General features: G+C 43.0%; 1 long non-coding RNA gene across 3 annotated transcripts in view; it reads right to left on the bottom strand.

Moving 5' to 3' along the window:
* Positions 1-15,581, bottom strand: part of LOC141278040 (uncharacterized) — a 99,292-nt gene that overhangs the window by 21,306 nt on the left and 62,405 nt on the right. The window contains exon 2 of one of the 3 annotated variants that reach the window (XR_012330213.1): positions 541-664. The exons of 1 other annotated variant lie outside the window; for it this stretch is intronic. This is a non-coding gene — a long non-coding RNA (uncharacterized lncRNA). Of the gene's footprint in view, positions 1-540; positions 665-11,898; positions 12,544-15,581 lie in introns of those variants that run through there. One more of the 3 variants, XR_012330212.1, reaches the window with a different exon arrangement.

The raw sequence follows: 15,581 nt of genomic DNA on the forward strand, positions 1-15,581 counted from the left end.
GTCTCTATATATGATGCCAGAGAGAACTGGCTTTCTGATTGTTGACTAATCATCCTCAGGCTTTTATTGTCTTTCTCCAACACATTAAATGTCTACAGTAACAGCCATCCATTTCCATAGTTCTTAAAATTACTACTTCCCCTGAACTTCTCAAATGCCTGAGATGTTACCCCTGTGAACCCCCCCACCAATACCCCATCCCAGCTCACCATCAGGGAAAGTCTTAACAGTTGCTCGGCATCTGGGCTTTCTGTCCTATTCCACTGATCTATATTTCTATTTTTGTGCCAGTACCATACTATTTTGATGACTATAGCTTTGTAATATAGTCTGAAGTCAGGGAGCCTGATTCCTCCAGCTCAGTTTTTCTTTCTCAAGATGGCTTTGGCTATTCAGGGTCTTTTGTGTCTCCATACAAATTTTAAGATTTTTTTGTTCTAGATCTGTGAAAAATGCCATTGGTAATTTGATAGGGATTGCATTGAATCTGTAGATTGCCTTGGGTATTATAGTCATTTTGCATATCCATGCTCCACCTACCACAGTGTTGGTGTCATTGCCAATGACCATGGGCAATACAGCTCCAAAATCCATTTCTGAGTCAGCTTTCTCAGACCAGTCCTGGAACCAACTATCCTAGGTCAGGTTCCCCAAGAGGCAGACTCTGAAATGAAGATTAGCATATGGTGAATTTATGAGGGGAGGAGTGTCATCAGATCACCATGAACAGGAGATGAAGGAAGAAGGACTGAGCAGAGGGAGGAGATGAACTGCATTACAGTCACAACAAAGACCTCAGCTGATCCCATAGGGAGTTCTGGGCTAGGATGTGGGCCACTCCCAAGGGAGAGGGTGACTTGGGCAAAGTGGCTCTCCTGGGCTAATGGAAATTCACAAAAAATAATTCAAAGGAGAGAAGTCAGATGTCAACACTCTTGACAGCTGGGTGAATGAGCACCTCAGTCTTTTTTAAAAATATTTATTTATTTATTCATTTATTTATTTGGCTGTGTCAGGTCTCAGTTGCAGCATGCCAGATCATACTTGCGGTATGTGGGGTCTTTCATTGTAGTGCGCAGGTTCTCCTTTGCAGTGCGCAGGCCTCTCTCTAGTTGTGGTGCGCGGGCTGCCCATGGCATGTGACATCTTAGTTCCCCGACCAGGGATCGAACCCACATCCCCTGCGCTGGAAGGTGGATTCTTAACCACTGGACAACCAGGGAAGTCCTGGGCACCTCAGTCTTGAAGGGGCCTATGGGCCCCATGTCATAACATCCACTACATAAGTCCAATTCTTCTTTCTCAGATGAAGAGAACTAATAAGCCTATAACTTCCTCCATTATAAGGCAGGAGACTTAGCCCAGATAAATCAGGCCTAAAAACATCAACAGTATTAATAACATGGTAACTGTGGATGACTTCATATAATCCCAAGGTCAAAAAGGCAAAAATATAACTTCTCTCACCCCAAGGATGTTCTTTTCATATTTTGTATATCCTTCCCTGTAATAATGCCATGGAAGAGAAGCAAAGATCCTATCTTCTATACTTTCTATAAACTTTTAATATCACCCGTCTATAAAGATGAGACTTAAAGTCTATCCAGGTTTTGAAACCAGCCCTTTTAAAATATATTTCCCAACAAAGCAATTCTGGCAGAGTTGAGGATAGGAAAACCTTTCTAAACTGCTCTACACCAGATGAGTGATACCGCTGTCACACCTGTGTACTTTTGCAAATTCACTCTTTCTGCCAGAATGTCTTTCTTACCCCATGTCTTCCTCCAGAATTCTATTCACGCATAAGGTTGCCAGATTTAGTAAACAAAAGTACAGGATATCCAGTGAAATTATTTTTTTTACATCTTTATTGGATTATAATTGCTTTACAACGTTGTGTTAGTTTCTGCTGTACAACAAAGTGAATCAGCTATATGTATACATATATCCCCATATCCCCTTCCTCTTGCGTCTCCCTCCCACCCTGCCCAACCCACCCCTCTAGGTCGTCGCAAAGCACCGAGCTGATCTCCCTGTGCTACACAGCAGCTTGCCACTAGCTGTCTATTTTACACACGGTAGTGTACATATGTCAGTGCTACTCTCTCAATTCGTCCCAGCCTCCCCTTACCCCTCCTGTGTCCACAAGTCCGTTCTCTATGTCTGCATCTCTATTCCTGCCCTGCCACCACGTTCATCAGCACCGTTTTTCTAGATTCCATATATACGCGTTAATACACAGTATTTTTTTTCTCTTTCTGACTTACTTCACGCTGTATGACCGACCCTAGGTCCAACCCCATCACTACAAATGACTCAATTTCGTTGCTTTTTATGGCTGAGTAATATTCCATTGTATATATGCACCACATCTTCTTTATCCATTCATCTGTCAATGGACATTTAGGTTGCTTCCATGTCCTGATTATTGTAAATAGAGCTGCAATGAACGATGGGGTACATGTATCTTTTTGAATTATGGTTTTCTCTGGGTATATGCCCAGTAGTGGGATTGCTGAGTCATATGGTAGTTCTAATTCTAGTTTTTTAAGGAACATCCATACTGTTCTCCACAGTGGCTGTATCAATTTACATTCCCACCAACAGTGTAGGAGGTTTCCCTTTTCTCCACACCCTCTCCAGCATTTATTGTTTGTAGATTTTTTGATGATGGCCATTCTGACCAGTGTGAGGTGATACCTCATTGTAGGTTTGATTTGCATTTTTCTAATAATTAGTGATTTGAGCAACCTTTCATGTGCCCCTTGGCCATCTGTATGTCCTCCTTGGAGAAATGTCTACTTAGGTCTTCCACACATTTTTTGATTGGGTTGTTTGTTTTTTTGATATTGAGCTGCATGAGCTGTTTGTACATTTTGGAGATTAATCCTTTGTCCATTGCTTCGTTTGAAAATATTTTCTCTCATTCTGAGGGTTGTCTTTTCATCCCGTTTATGGTTTTCTTTGCTGTGCAAAAGCTTTTAAGTTTAACTAGGTCCCATTTGTTTATTTGAATTTCAAATAAACAACAAATGCTTTTTAGTATAAGTCTGTCCATATATTCCATGGGACATGCTTATACTAAAAAATTACTTGTTGTTGATGTGAAATTCAAATTTAACTGGGCATCCTGTACTTTATCTAGCAAACCTATTCATTCTTCACACATTTACTGAACATTTACCACATGCCAGAAGCTATTCTAAGTACTGGGAATATAGTGCCAAACAAAAGTAACTCAAATTCTTGCTCTCATGTGATTTACATGCCAGTGTAGAGAGCCTGGCCATAAACAAACACACCAGCAAATATACAATAATATTGTCAGAACATAAATAAATGCCATGAAGAATAAAGTGAGGTAAGGGGAAAGGGAGTGCTGGGCCTGGAGGTGAGGCAGTGTTGTTCTACGAAGTTCTTGCTGATCAGGTGAAACTTGAGCGGAGACTTGAAAGAAGCGGAAAGCCAGCCACGTAAAGATTTGGAAGGGGTATACTCTCCAGGCAAAGTGAACCCCAAAAACAAAGTCCTAGAGGTGGAGGGACAGCAAGGAGGCCGGTGTGGCTGGAGCACAATGCACAGGAGGAGTTTGCCAGGAACCCCCTGGCAAAGGCACGGGCAGGGACGGGGGCAGGTAATCTTCAGCCTTTTGGTCACAGTGAGGGCTTTGGCATTTACTCTGGAAACATGGAGCAGACGCTCGACGAGGTCTCACATTTCAGACAGGGCAAATGTTCAATTAATAAATATTTGTTAAATAAATGGCTTCCACGTTGAGCGTTGACTCTTCTTGCTGGGGCAGGGAGGTGGGGCAGAAACAAGGAGGTCAATAATGAGGCCAGTAGAATAATCCAGGAGAGAGTCTGGACTACAGTTGTAGCAGTAGAGATGGTAAGTGATTGGGTCCTGAACATATTGTGAAGGTATAGCTGATAGGATATGCAAAGCGAAGAGTCAAGGTTGAGGCTTGAGTCTCTAGAGAGGTGGAGTTGCCATTCAACAAGTTTGAGAAAGCTGTCGGGGGGAGCAGGTTTGATGGCGTGCAATGGGGGAAGACGTGGAAATCTGGAGTTCAGCTTCAGACTTGTTGATTTTGACATGCATATAAGAAATCCATGTGGAGATGTTGAGGCAGCAATTATGATAAAGTCTGAGTTCAGAAAAGAGAAATGGGCCATCTGGAGATGTAAATCTGGGAGCAGTCACCTACCTAAAACCATAGATCTGGATGAGATCCCTGAGGAGTGTGTATAGACAGAGAAGAAATTTCCAAGGACTGAGCCCTGGGGTCTCTAAGTGTTTAGAGCTTGAGAAGAAAAGTGGAAAAGAAGTCATCAGTCTGGCAGGAGGAGACCAAGGGAGAGTGATCCAGAAGCTAAGAGAAAAAATATTTCAGGAAAGAAGATGTGATCATTTGTGTCAAATGCGTCTGAAAGTCGACGTCGGATGGGGCCTGACCATTGGGCTTAGCACCCTGGAATTACGGACTCCTCAAAAAGATCTATTTCGGTAAGATGGTGGGAAAGAAAGCCTGATGGGAGTAGAATAAAGAGAGAATGAGAGGAGGAAAATAGAGCTAGCAACTATAGGCTAGGCTTTCAAGGAGTTTTGCTATCACATGGGAATGATCCCAAAACAGAGGGGAAAGATAATGACGTTGGAGATGAGGGAAACTGTATCAGGAACAGTGTTGAGCTTGGGAAAGAGAGTGGGAATTAGCACATGAATGAGAAGTTGGCTTGAGACAAGAGCACAGGCAGTTCATCCAGAATCACAAGAGGAGGGTGAAATAGTGTGTGTGGAGAGAGATGCAGAAAAGTGGGCAGAAGTGGTGGGAGGGGCACACGTGAGCTCTCCCACAGCTGCTCCTGTCCTCTTAGTGAAATCAGAAGCCAGGTGGGCGTGAAGGAGAGGAAGGATGAGGTACTGGTCGGGGAGAGAGGAGAAGGTGTGAGCGGAGGAGTCGCCTCTGGAAGTGTGATAGGATGGCCCGGCAGCACTAGGGCTACAGGAGATTAGTGGTTGTTAGTTTAATTTAGAACCAACACCACGCTTGTGTGTTTTTCTTCGGTCACTTTCAGCTGTCCAAATGCAGGCAAGGAGTAGGCAGAAAACCAGGTATAAGAAGGGGTGGAATTTTGGCAAGCAAATATGTCAAAGTGAGAGAGAGGCAAGGGAGCCTAGAATGTGGTGGGCAAGGGAATGTTTACAACAACTGCCCAAGAAATCTAAATCGGGTTAGGAGGGAAACCAGGACATCAGGGGGTGAAGGACAGTGAACAGATGGTAGGATCAGGGGATTGGAGGATCCAGTGGGATTGAAGGATTACTGGAATCAGAGTGCTACAGAGTGCTGAAAAAATAGGAAGCGGTGGTCAGAGTGAGATCCTTGAAAGTGAAAGTTACAGAAGACTTGCAATTATTAGTAATATTAAATCTAGGCTATCACCAAGCAACTGAGTGACTGAAGTAGGATAGAAATCACTGAAAGAAAGAAATCAATGAACTGAGAGGTCTAAGAACTTGAAGAGAGCAGGCAGTGAACCGTTGCATTAGTTTCCTATTGCTACTGTAGCAAATTACCACAAACTTAGTGGCTTAAAACAATACAGATTTGTTGTCTTACAGTTTTAGCGATTAGTCTAAAATCAGTCTCATTAATCTATAGTCAAGGAGTCAGCAAGTCTGATTCTCTCTGGAGGCTCAAGGGCAGAGCCCCTCCCCTGGCCTTTCCAGCCTCTCGGGGCTGTCCGCATCCCTTGGCCGTGGTTCCTTCCTCACAACTGTATCACTCCAACCTCTGCCTCTCTCACATCTCCCTCTTCTGACTCAGATACTCCTGCCTCTCTCTCATAAGGACCCTGTGATTACCCTGGATAATCCACCACCCTGCCCCGCCCTCATCTCAAGATTTTTAACTTTTAAGATGTTAATCTTTACATCTGCAAAGTCCCTCTTGTCACTTACATATTCACATGTACTGGAGATGAACACGTGGACATCTCTGGGGGGACATTATTCAGCTACCACACCAGCAATATATATTTTTCCTCTGTGAAGACTTTCCTGATTCTGGCACTCCCACCCTACCCCAAGCTGAGTTGATAAATATTCCTTTTGGTTCACCATTGCACTTTCTAAGGATATTCCCGTATTAGAGGATATGGCTTCTTTTTTTTTTTTTTTTTTTCGGTACGTGGGCCTCTCACCGCTGTGGCCTCTCCTGTTGCGGAGCACAGGCTCCGGATGCGCAGGCTCAGCGGCCATGGCTCACGGGCCCAGCCGCTCCGCGGCATGTGGGATCTTCCCGGACCGGGGCACGAACCCGTGTCCCCTGCATCGGCAGGCGGACTCTCAACCACTGCGCCACCAGAGAAGCCCAGGATATGGCTTCTTTATTTGAGTATGTGCTATGCTAGGTTCTGGGTTAATCGCTGTTAATACAAATAGGATATACAACATTTAAAAACCTCTCGCCAATGTTTGCTTATATGTCTATTTCCCCAGGTAGACCGTGGATCACACCAGGACAGGAACTACTCACATTCATCTCTCTGTCCTCGGTGCCTGCCATGGCACCTGACGTATAACATGTACTTGGTGGACCTTTTTAAATGGGTAAATGAGCTTTGCGTGCATTTAGTAACGGAAACATCTTCTCTACGTGATCACATGCACATGAAAAGAAACTATTTTCATAATCCTAACCCAGCTTCCTGACAGCACTGAATTAGTATGCCTTAATGATACATATGTATCCTTTTACTAATCTTCAAGCTAATCCCTCAGCTGTCTGGAAACAAATGCTAGTCTTCTGAATATTATGTATTTTTAATATTATGTATTTTTGATATCCACCAGCTAACATCTTAATTTAGGAACACTTGGACATCGTAGTTCATAATGGTTATGCCAAGCCTGCTTATTTAGAGAATTTAGATTGGGTCATATCTCCAGGGAAATCACCTGAATTAAAATAGAAAGTATCATCCATCTCTTATTCAGTCACGATTAGAGACTGATAAAAACACATCAGCAATCATATAAAGACTGAATTCCTCAAAAGCAGCCCGGCAAAGTAATAAATAATATCCTGTGCAAAAATCAACGGCAGACACTGTTTAAATTCATATCCTTTTATATGAATATTTTATAATTATTACCTCAAAGAACTAGATGATAACAGATTCCAGTGAAGATTTTGATATCTACAGTTACGTAATGGTGAAATTAGATTCTGGGACACTGAGTCCATTGTAAATCTTCTGTAAATGGAATTATCAAAGCCTAAATCATTTTTCACCAGACAAGTTGCTTTCTTCAGCTGTGCAATCCTACAACTGCGGGTACATCTTTTGTAGATTATAGAGACCTACATTATAACCCTATCCTAATGGCTGATCAGCTACTCAATTGGAAAAGCCCCAGAAGAGTTCTGTCATCAGAATTATTTAGATGCTACCCTGATTTATGAACACCAGTCCTTGCCAAACTATTATCCCTGTGAATAGTAGGGGTATCTTCCCTCAGAATGTAGACAGAGGTTTGTCCATCCCATTTTCAAAAAATACTCATGTTTTAAACTAGTATACCATATATTCCCTCAAAACTCCAGGCCTATTTCTTTTTGACACATTATAGGGTCATCGTATCTAAATTGAGACTTCATGTAAAGAACAAACATACTTCAGGCAATGGAGAGGCACTGATCACAGCTATTCTGTTTTAGATCAAAACAACTTAAAGCTATTAGTAGCGTTATCAGTCATTCATAAGTCCTTGATTCCCTAGACAAAAGCCACCCAGAGACCAAGTCCGGCTGTCCTAATATAGATGCAAGGCATTCATGTTTCTGTGGAGTCTCCTCCTACTATGAAAATCAGAATGCGTCCAGGTACAACCCTAGAGACATACATGCATGCGTGAGTAAAGGCACACAGACAATTGTGTTCATTGGGGTATTGTAGGTAACAGCCAAAGTGAAAGAGGGCAGATTCCACTTACCTTTGGGGTAAAGTGGCGACTGGATGGTGCACAGGAGGGCTCCTGGGGTGCCGACAATGTTTTAATTTTTGATCTGGGGACTGGTTATGCAGGTGTGTTCACTTTTTGGAAATACACTGAACTGTTGTTATTTGTACACATTTCTGTATGTATATTATTCTTCAACAGAAAGGTTTTTTTTTTCCTTTTTTGTTTTTTTAAAGATCAAGAGATTTTCTCAGCTCTCATGAGGTTGATCTTGCTCTTCAAAATGCATTCCACAGGACTAACAGCATGGACTTTTAGGAGAATGACCGAAAAGTAGACTCTCAGGCCCCACCCCAAACCTACTGAACCTGAGTCTGGATTTTGACAAGATCCCCAAGTGATTTGAATGTGCACTGAAGCTTGAGGAGCACTGATCTAAAGTATAAAATTACAAATAGAAAAGCTCAGCATGACAGTGTAATAAGTAGTATAATGGAAGGAAGCACAGGGTGCTGTGGAAGCCAGAAGAGGCACCCCTCGCCCAGACCAGCTCAGCTGCCCCGCTGAGTTTGCTCCCAAGCTGAGTAATTCTGGGAGGGCCTAATTGCCAGAAATATTGGCTTAGAACCTCAGGTTTGCTCCCTCCCTTATTTACGGTTTAGCATTTTAGTGAAGAGCAGTAATTGGCTAGAATCAATACAAAGGGAGCCTGAGTTTCAGGCCAAGAAAGGGCTGCTGTGATTCTGCAGTTGTTTAAAAAGATAAATGGTCTCTATAGCTAGGGACAAAGAAAAGTAGGACAAGCACAAGGAGAACCTGATAGAGGAGTGCCTCGCAAATAATTAGTGGCTAATTTTAGCCCATCAGCTTACCTATTTTTTCATTATTCAGTAAAACTGAGTTCCAAAGTCGTAAAATTTGACCCTGCAGAGGAGACCCCAAAATAACAGTTAAGATCCAGTTATGCTATCTCACGTAATGGACACTAAAAGCAGAGCCTCAGCAGCACCTCGAATGTTGAGTCATTACTTTCCTATTTCTTCTGTTTGTCATTCCTATGATCACCGTTATTGTATTTCTCCAGAGCATTTTCTCTTCTAAAAACGGGATCTTAAAAAATGAATTCCAGGTGTAATGATGTTAAACACCATGGAGAGATGATTTCTTGTCTTTGTATGGCATGCTCCCTTTAATTTATACTTGAGTCACAATAAATTGTTTTAATTATAATACTACACTGCTAACTCATTTAGCTTGTGGTCCACTCTGACCCGGAAGCACTTTCTACTACATTTGTGACTCTTTAGCCTTAAGCCTCTTTGAGTCTGTATTTCTGACTCCTCAAGATTTTAACATGCATTTGTCTCTGCTGAGGTTGAAAGCAAGTCTTGGTTGTCAGTACACAGATTTTCTGAATTTTCCGTCATGTTGCCTTCTATTCCTAGTGTTCAAGTTGATAGCATCCCCTCCCTGCAAGCGGGTGCTCTCTTCGAATTTAGTGAATACTTTCAATATCTTTATCTAAATTACTGATAAAGAACTAGCCCCTGAAGTTGTCCTTGAGTTGATAAGGAGCCACTGATAATCGCTGTTTAGGAATTTTCAGTAGGCTAATAGTATCTCAGCCTCTGGCTTAGCAAATCATGTGACACAGGATCAACTGCCTTAGTCACATTCATACGGGGTCCTTCCCTCTAACCCGCCATCCACTCACCCACCACCATATATCCTGCCCCCGAAGCACAAAAGGAAATAACAACATTGGTCTGGCATAATCGTCTTTTAACCAACACATGCCTTGGCATTAAAAATGTAAGGAAATAAGACCATTTTTTCTGCGTCATAGCCAAGGCACTCCGCAGCAAACCCAGTGTGGTTTCTGAGCAGCATTTAATAAGTGGAACAGGCTGGACCGCCTGATGCCTGGAAACACACACCAGATCAGATATTTATTAGCAAAAGTGGCAGGAATGATTCAAGATCTGAGGTCACCAGGGTCTGAGAACAACCGATCAGGAGAACAAGTAGCCACCCTGGATAAAATCTGACCTCCTTCCACAATCCCACTCAGCAGTCAGAACAGACGACAGAAGCAGCCAAAGGAAGCTCCCCAATATTTTTTTTTTTTAATCTAAAACAGAAATGCAGACAATCATCAAGCAAAGACAACTACATACTGTGTAACAGGAAAACATACGTTGGTCTGTGTTAAATTATAACTTAACCATGCACAGGCAGGCCCCATAGAAGTCTACTACTTTGCTTTAACTTGTCCTGGTAATTTACTTTTTGGATAAAATCCCTGCCGTTTTCATGCGACTCCCTGCAGGACTATTTTCACTCACTGGCACCACCTCCTTTTCAAGAAGTAAACCTCATTCTTCTTCTCCATGTTCTAACTTGACTGTAACATATGCAGAGTTTGTTCAGGGTCAAATATCTGCTTTTTGCGTATCAGGTTCTTTTACAGTGTCAGAACCATTGTTTCAGTTGTAACCAGCTAGACGGTAAGGACTGTGTGTGTGTGTGTGTGTGTGTGTGTGTGTGTGTGTGTGTGTGTAATAGATTCTTTTCTTAATACAAGTATTCCTCATCCTGTGGCAAAAGGGAAAAGTCTGCCAGATGTTAGCATTAGGAAATAAATAAAGCAGGGAATTAAATCCCTAGTAATGGCCTGAAAACTCGTGATTTCAGGATTTTAAAATTCCTTTTTCATTATATTCAGTGGATTGAAACTGCTATGCTAAAATGTGACAGGGGATGGCAGGCACTCCTCCTGCTGGCTGAAAGAGCTGCAGAGGGGCAGGTGCTCAGGACCACCTGGTTACAGCTGTGATGCCCCCACTGGCACCAGTGCAACTGCTTCTAGACCAGTTCCAGAGGTCCCAACCCTTAATCACTTGCTTCTTTTCCAATGACCTGACAAATGCCTGGGAACCAAGTCTCTAATTCAGAAGGCTCCCCAACTCCTAAACCCCCTTCTCTCTCCCTTATTCTCTCATATGGCTTCACCAGACCTCAGTCCCACTGGGTCAAAGGCCTAATGTCCTCCCTGCTCTGACCGACACCCTTCTACTTGACTCTGTGTTCTAAGCTATCTTCCCTTGACTCCGTCTCCTCCAGAACTCATCTCCCCCAAATAGGGTTCATGATACAGAATCTCACTTTATAACCAACTTAGCTGGTATGTCTACTTTTTCAAATTGAGCACCACATGCAATCTGGGATCTAAGTCACTTTTGACACCCACAGCTGATAAATGGTTAGCCCTAGAGAGGGGGACTTTTGTTTGTTTGTTTTTGTTTTTGTTTGGCAGTACGCGGGCCTCTCACTGTTGTGGCCTCTCCCGTTGCGGAGCACAGGCTCCGGACGCACAGGCTCAGCGGCCATGGCTCACAGGCCCAGCCGCTCCGCGGCATGTGGGATCTTCCCGGACCGGGGCACGAACCCGTGTCCCCTGCATCAGCAGGCGGACTCTAAACCACTGCAGCACCAGGGAAGCCCGGGTGAATTTTTTTTAAATAGATTTTTAAAATTAATTAATTTATTTATTTATGGCTGCCTTGGGTCTTCGTTGCTGCGCACGGGCTTTCTCTAGCTGCAGTAGGCAGGGGCTACTCTTTGTTGCGGTGCGCGGGCTTCTCATTTTGGTGGCTTCTCTTGTTGTGGAGCATGGGCTCTAAGCGTGCGGGCTCAGTAGTTGGGCACGTGGGCTCCAGAGCGCAGGCTCAGCAGTTGTGGCACACAGGCCTAGTTGCTCTGCGGCATGTGGGATCTTCCTGGACCAGGGCTCGAACCTGTGTCCCCTGCATTGGCAGGCGGATTCTTAACCACTGAGCCACCAGGGAAGCCCCAGAGAGGGGAATTTTTAGTGCCACAGCAGAACCACTAAATTCCTCTGTGTCTCATGATGTATTTGTCCTTGAAGAATTCATTCATTGATTCATACATACATATATTCATGTATTTAATCACTTATTTAAAATGCATTTGTTAATCATCTGCCATGTGCCAAGCAAGGAAGAGAGAAACAACACAATATTGTTCCCTTCAAGAAGCTCATAATCTAGTAGCCAGATAAATAAAGATATTTATGGCTCTAAAACAGTAAGAAAGAATCAGTAAACGTGGAATGCAAAGGGTCTTTTGAGAGCTCTGAGAAGAGGTATCTTAACCAGCTAGGAGGGATTAGGCAAGACTTTTTGGACAAGTCTGGGGTATGATCCAATTTATTGCTTGCTGGGAGGTAAATGTAGAAGTAAGGCAGCAAGGGAAACCGAATTACATTTCATAAAATCAAACTATAGGCCCATAAAGCTTCAGCCAACATATAAAAAAATTTATATCATGTCTTTGACCAAATACATCCAATCTTTAGCAGGCAGTTTCTCGCTGTGAGCACAGTTAGATACGTACAAAGACGGTTTAGTCTGAGGTACTCATTAAGTCCTTGGACCATGTTTTGAGGATTCCAGGTCCACTTTCTCTGCCCCTGGCTCGTTAACAATTTTCATAATAGATCTTCAGAGGGACCAACATACAGGAAACTCCACTGTTTCTGAAAGATGACCTCTAAAAAAAGGTGAACACAGACTTAAAGAAGGTTTGCATTTGATTCTGCTCACAGAATAGCAGTCAGAATCTTTCACATTTAAAAATGCCTTAAAAAGAATCAGCTGTCCATATGTATACACGCTACAGTGCTGATCTACTTAGGCCTGCTGCTTCCTGCAAATAGAAAGAGAAGGAAATAAAACAGCTTCCAGTCAAAATGAGATCAACTCATCTGACCCACAAAAAAAAAAAAAAAAAAAAAAAAAATCCAATTACTTTACAATAAGACAATTACAGCAATTCCCATGGAATAAGCTAGCTTGGGCTTTTAACTAATCCTGGATAAAGCTTGGAGGCCAAGTTGATTTTAAAGAGTGATCTAAACATTTACATGCTTATTTGAAGTTTGGCTCTCTTAAATTCATAAGAAAGGTCTCCATTATTTCTTAGTGAAAAATTCTTCTCATATTGATATTTTCCAAACTTTTGTCATTACCAAGCCCCCAGAAGACAGCAAGATTGTCTTATATTTTGTATACTTTGTATCCCCATGTGTAACAATTAGAAAATAGGAAGAATTTAATGAATGTTTATGAATAAATTAAAAAACCCAAATTTGGGAGGACTTCCCTGGAGGTCCAGTGGTTAAGACCCTGAGCTTCCAATGTAGTGGCTGCGGGTTTAATCCCTGGTTAGGGAACTAAGATCCCACATGCTGCGCAGCATGGCCAAAAGATTGAAGAAAAAAAAAACATTTGGAGACAGGATGAATAGATAGGAAGGAAATAATACAATCTCTGTTCCCACAGTGGAGTGAATCCTGCACCCCTAGACTAGCTACAACCATCTTAACCCAGAACATAAGAACAAGTACTAATCCCTTTTCAGAATGTCAATATTTCAAATTATGTTTATTTGCTGGATAGGGTCTCTGTTTATGTTTTTCCCAATGTTATGCAGCTGTGTTTGTCTGCCCTTTGACGTATTTGTCCATCCTGATGGAAAGCTTAGACAAAGTGGAAATGATGCCTATTTTAATGGCTTCATGGCACTTAAGTGGGTACTTAAAGATGCTATTCTGAATGGAGCCTTTGGGAGACCCTAATGAGTGACACCATTCTAAATGAACTGAAATACCAAAAGAACAGCCTCTCTCTCTGGAAGAAGAATACTGAATGACATCACTGTGTTTTCAAAGCACAACACCATCATTTAGAAAACATTCCTCGTTACTTTGCAAGTCTCTCCCTCTGTGCCCCAGTGCCCATTTCCCTAAAGGGGCATGTCTGCAGTGAGCAGAGGAAGGGAAGATAGAAATGAAGGAGCCACTGTTTTGTTGCTTCTTCCTTAGGCCGAGGTGCCCTACATACATATAAATGGCCAGCATATAAAAGGCACCCTTATCCATATTTCTACCCATCACCTCCAACAAACTTCCCAGCAGTGATACTTAGGCTGGGGCATCAGGAGAATTTCCAGTTCACTCAGGCTTCTGCCTTGATATAAACCAGCACCATAGAAAGATGTGATCACAGAGCTGGGAGCACTTATTATATCCACAACATCCCCAGCTCCTCCCCCAGAGACTCTGATCCCCTGGGTCTGGGATAGGAGAGCACAGGCTCAGTAGTTGTGGCGCATGGGCTTAGCTGCTCCGCGGCATGTGGGATCTTCCCGGACCAGGGCTCGAACCCGTGTCCCCTGCATTGGCACGCAGATTCTTAACCACTGCACCACCAGGGAAGCCCACCACTTAATTTTATAGATGATGAGATTGAGGATAGAAAGTTGCGATGACTTGGCCAAGGTCACACAGCAAATCTGTGTTTAAGCCTAGGTTAGGCCCCAAGGAGCCGCTTTTTTTTTCTTCTTTTTTTTACTTCATCCCCAGGCTGATCTTCAGGAAGCACATGAAGCAGTGCTGGCACATGTCATCTGGTGGTTTATTCCCACATGAGTGGCTGCATGAGACAGACTACTTCCCTGGGTAGTATCTGCCTCCAGGCTGTGCCTAATTAAAGGTTATAAAAACCAGTCTGCCAAGTGCAGAGGGATTTGCAGGAAACAGCAGAAAAAGGAGTAGAGAAACAATTAGATGAATGTTGACAACAGAAAAAAAGGATTCTTTAACATATTTCAATGTCTATGTTATAATTCTTATTCTAACAAAATGAACTTTAAGCAGGAGAGGTTCTGTACATTTTCAAAGGCAATTTTTTTTTTTTTTTTTTGGTGCGGTACGTGGGCCTCTCACTGTTGCGGCCTCTCCCGTTGCGGAACACAGGCTCCGGACGCGCAGGCTCAGCAGCCATGACTCATGGGCCCAGCCGCTCCGCGCCATGTGGGATCTTCCCGGACCGGGGCACGAACCCGTGTCCCCTGCATCGGCAGGCGGACTCTCAACCACTGCGTCAAAGGCAATTTTTTCTGACAGCATTCTCAAACAATTTAAAGTGACTGCCTGTTTATTATTGAAGATCTGTATAATACAGCAAAAAATTCGAAACACGATTTAAAGAAGACCAACACTAGGCAAGGTCATAGAGACAGCAAGTGTGCTCCGACTTCCCCATCCTGCTCTGGTTACCCTTCTGATACCACAGTGGCAACTGCTCAGCCCCACTGTGGTTAATGCCCTCCTGCTCCCAGTCTCCCCATCTTCATCAGTTCAATACTCATTTTCTGTATGTTTTCAGCTTCCTAACTCTCGTCTTCCTTTCTTTCCTGAGGGATGGCGCCAAACCCTACTTCAGGTTTCTACATTCCCCTTCCCTCCACTCTCAGATGCTTCCTCCTCTGTCTCTCTCACCAGCTCTTCTCATCTGCCTGATCTAAAATGGGCCCCAACACATATATAAACAATGGAATACTACTCAGCCATAAAAAGAAACGAAACTGTGTTATTTGTAGTGAGGTGGATGGACCTAGAGTCTGTCATACAGAGTGAAGTAAGTCAGAAAGAGAAAAACAAATACCGTATGCTAACACATATATGTGGAATCTAAGGGGGAAAAAAAAAAAGGTCATGAAGAACCTAGGAGCAAGACGAGAATAAA

Source organism: Tursiops truncatus, chromosome 1, assembly GCF_011762595.2.
Source record: "Tursiops truncatus isolate mTurTru1 chromosome 1, mTurTru1.mat.Y, whole genome shotgun sequence".
NCBI classification, from domain to species: domain Eukaryota; kingdom Metazoa; phylum Chordata; class Mammalia; order Artiodactyla; family Delphinidae; genus Tursiops; species Tursiops truncatus.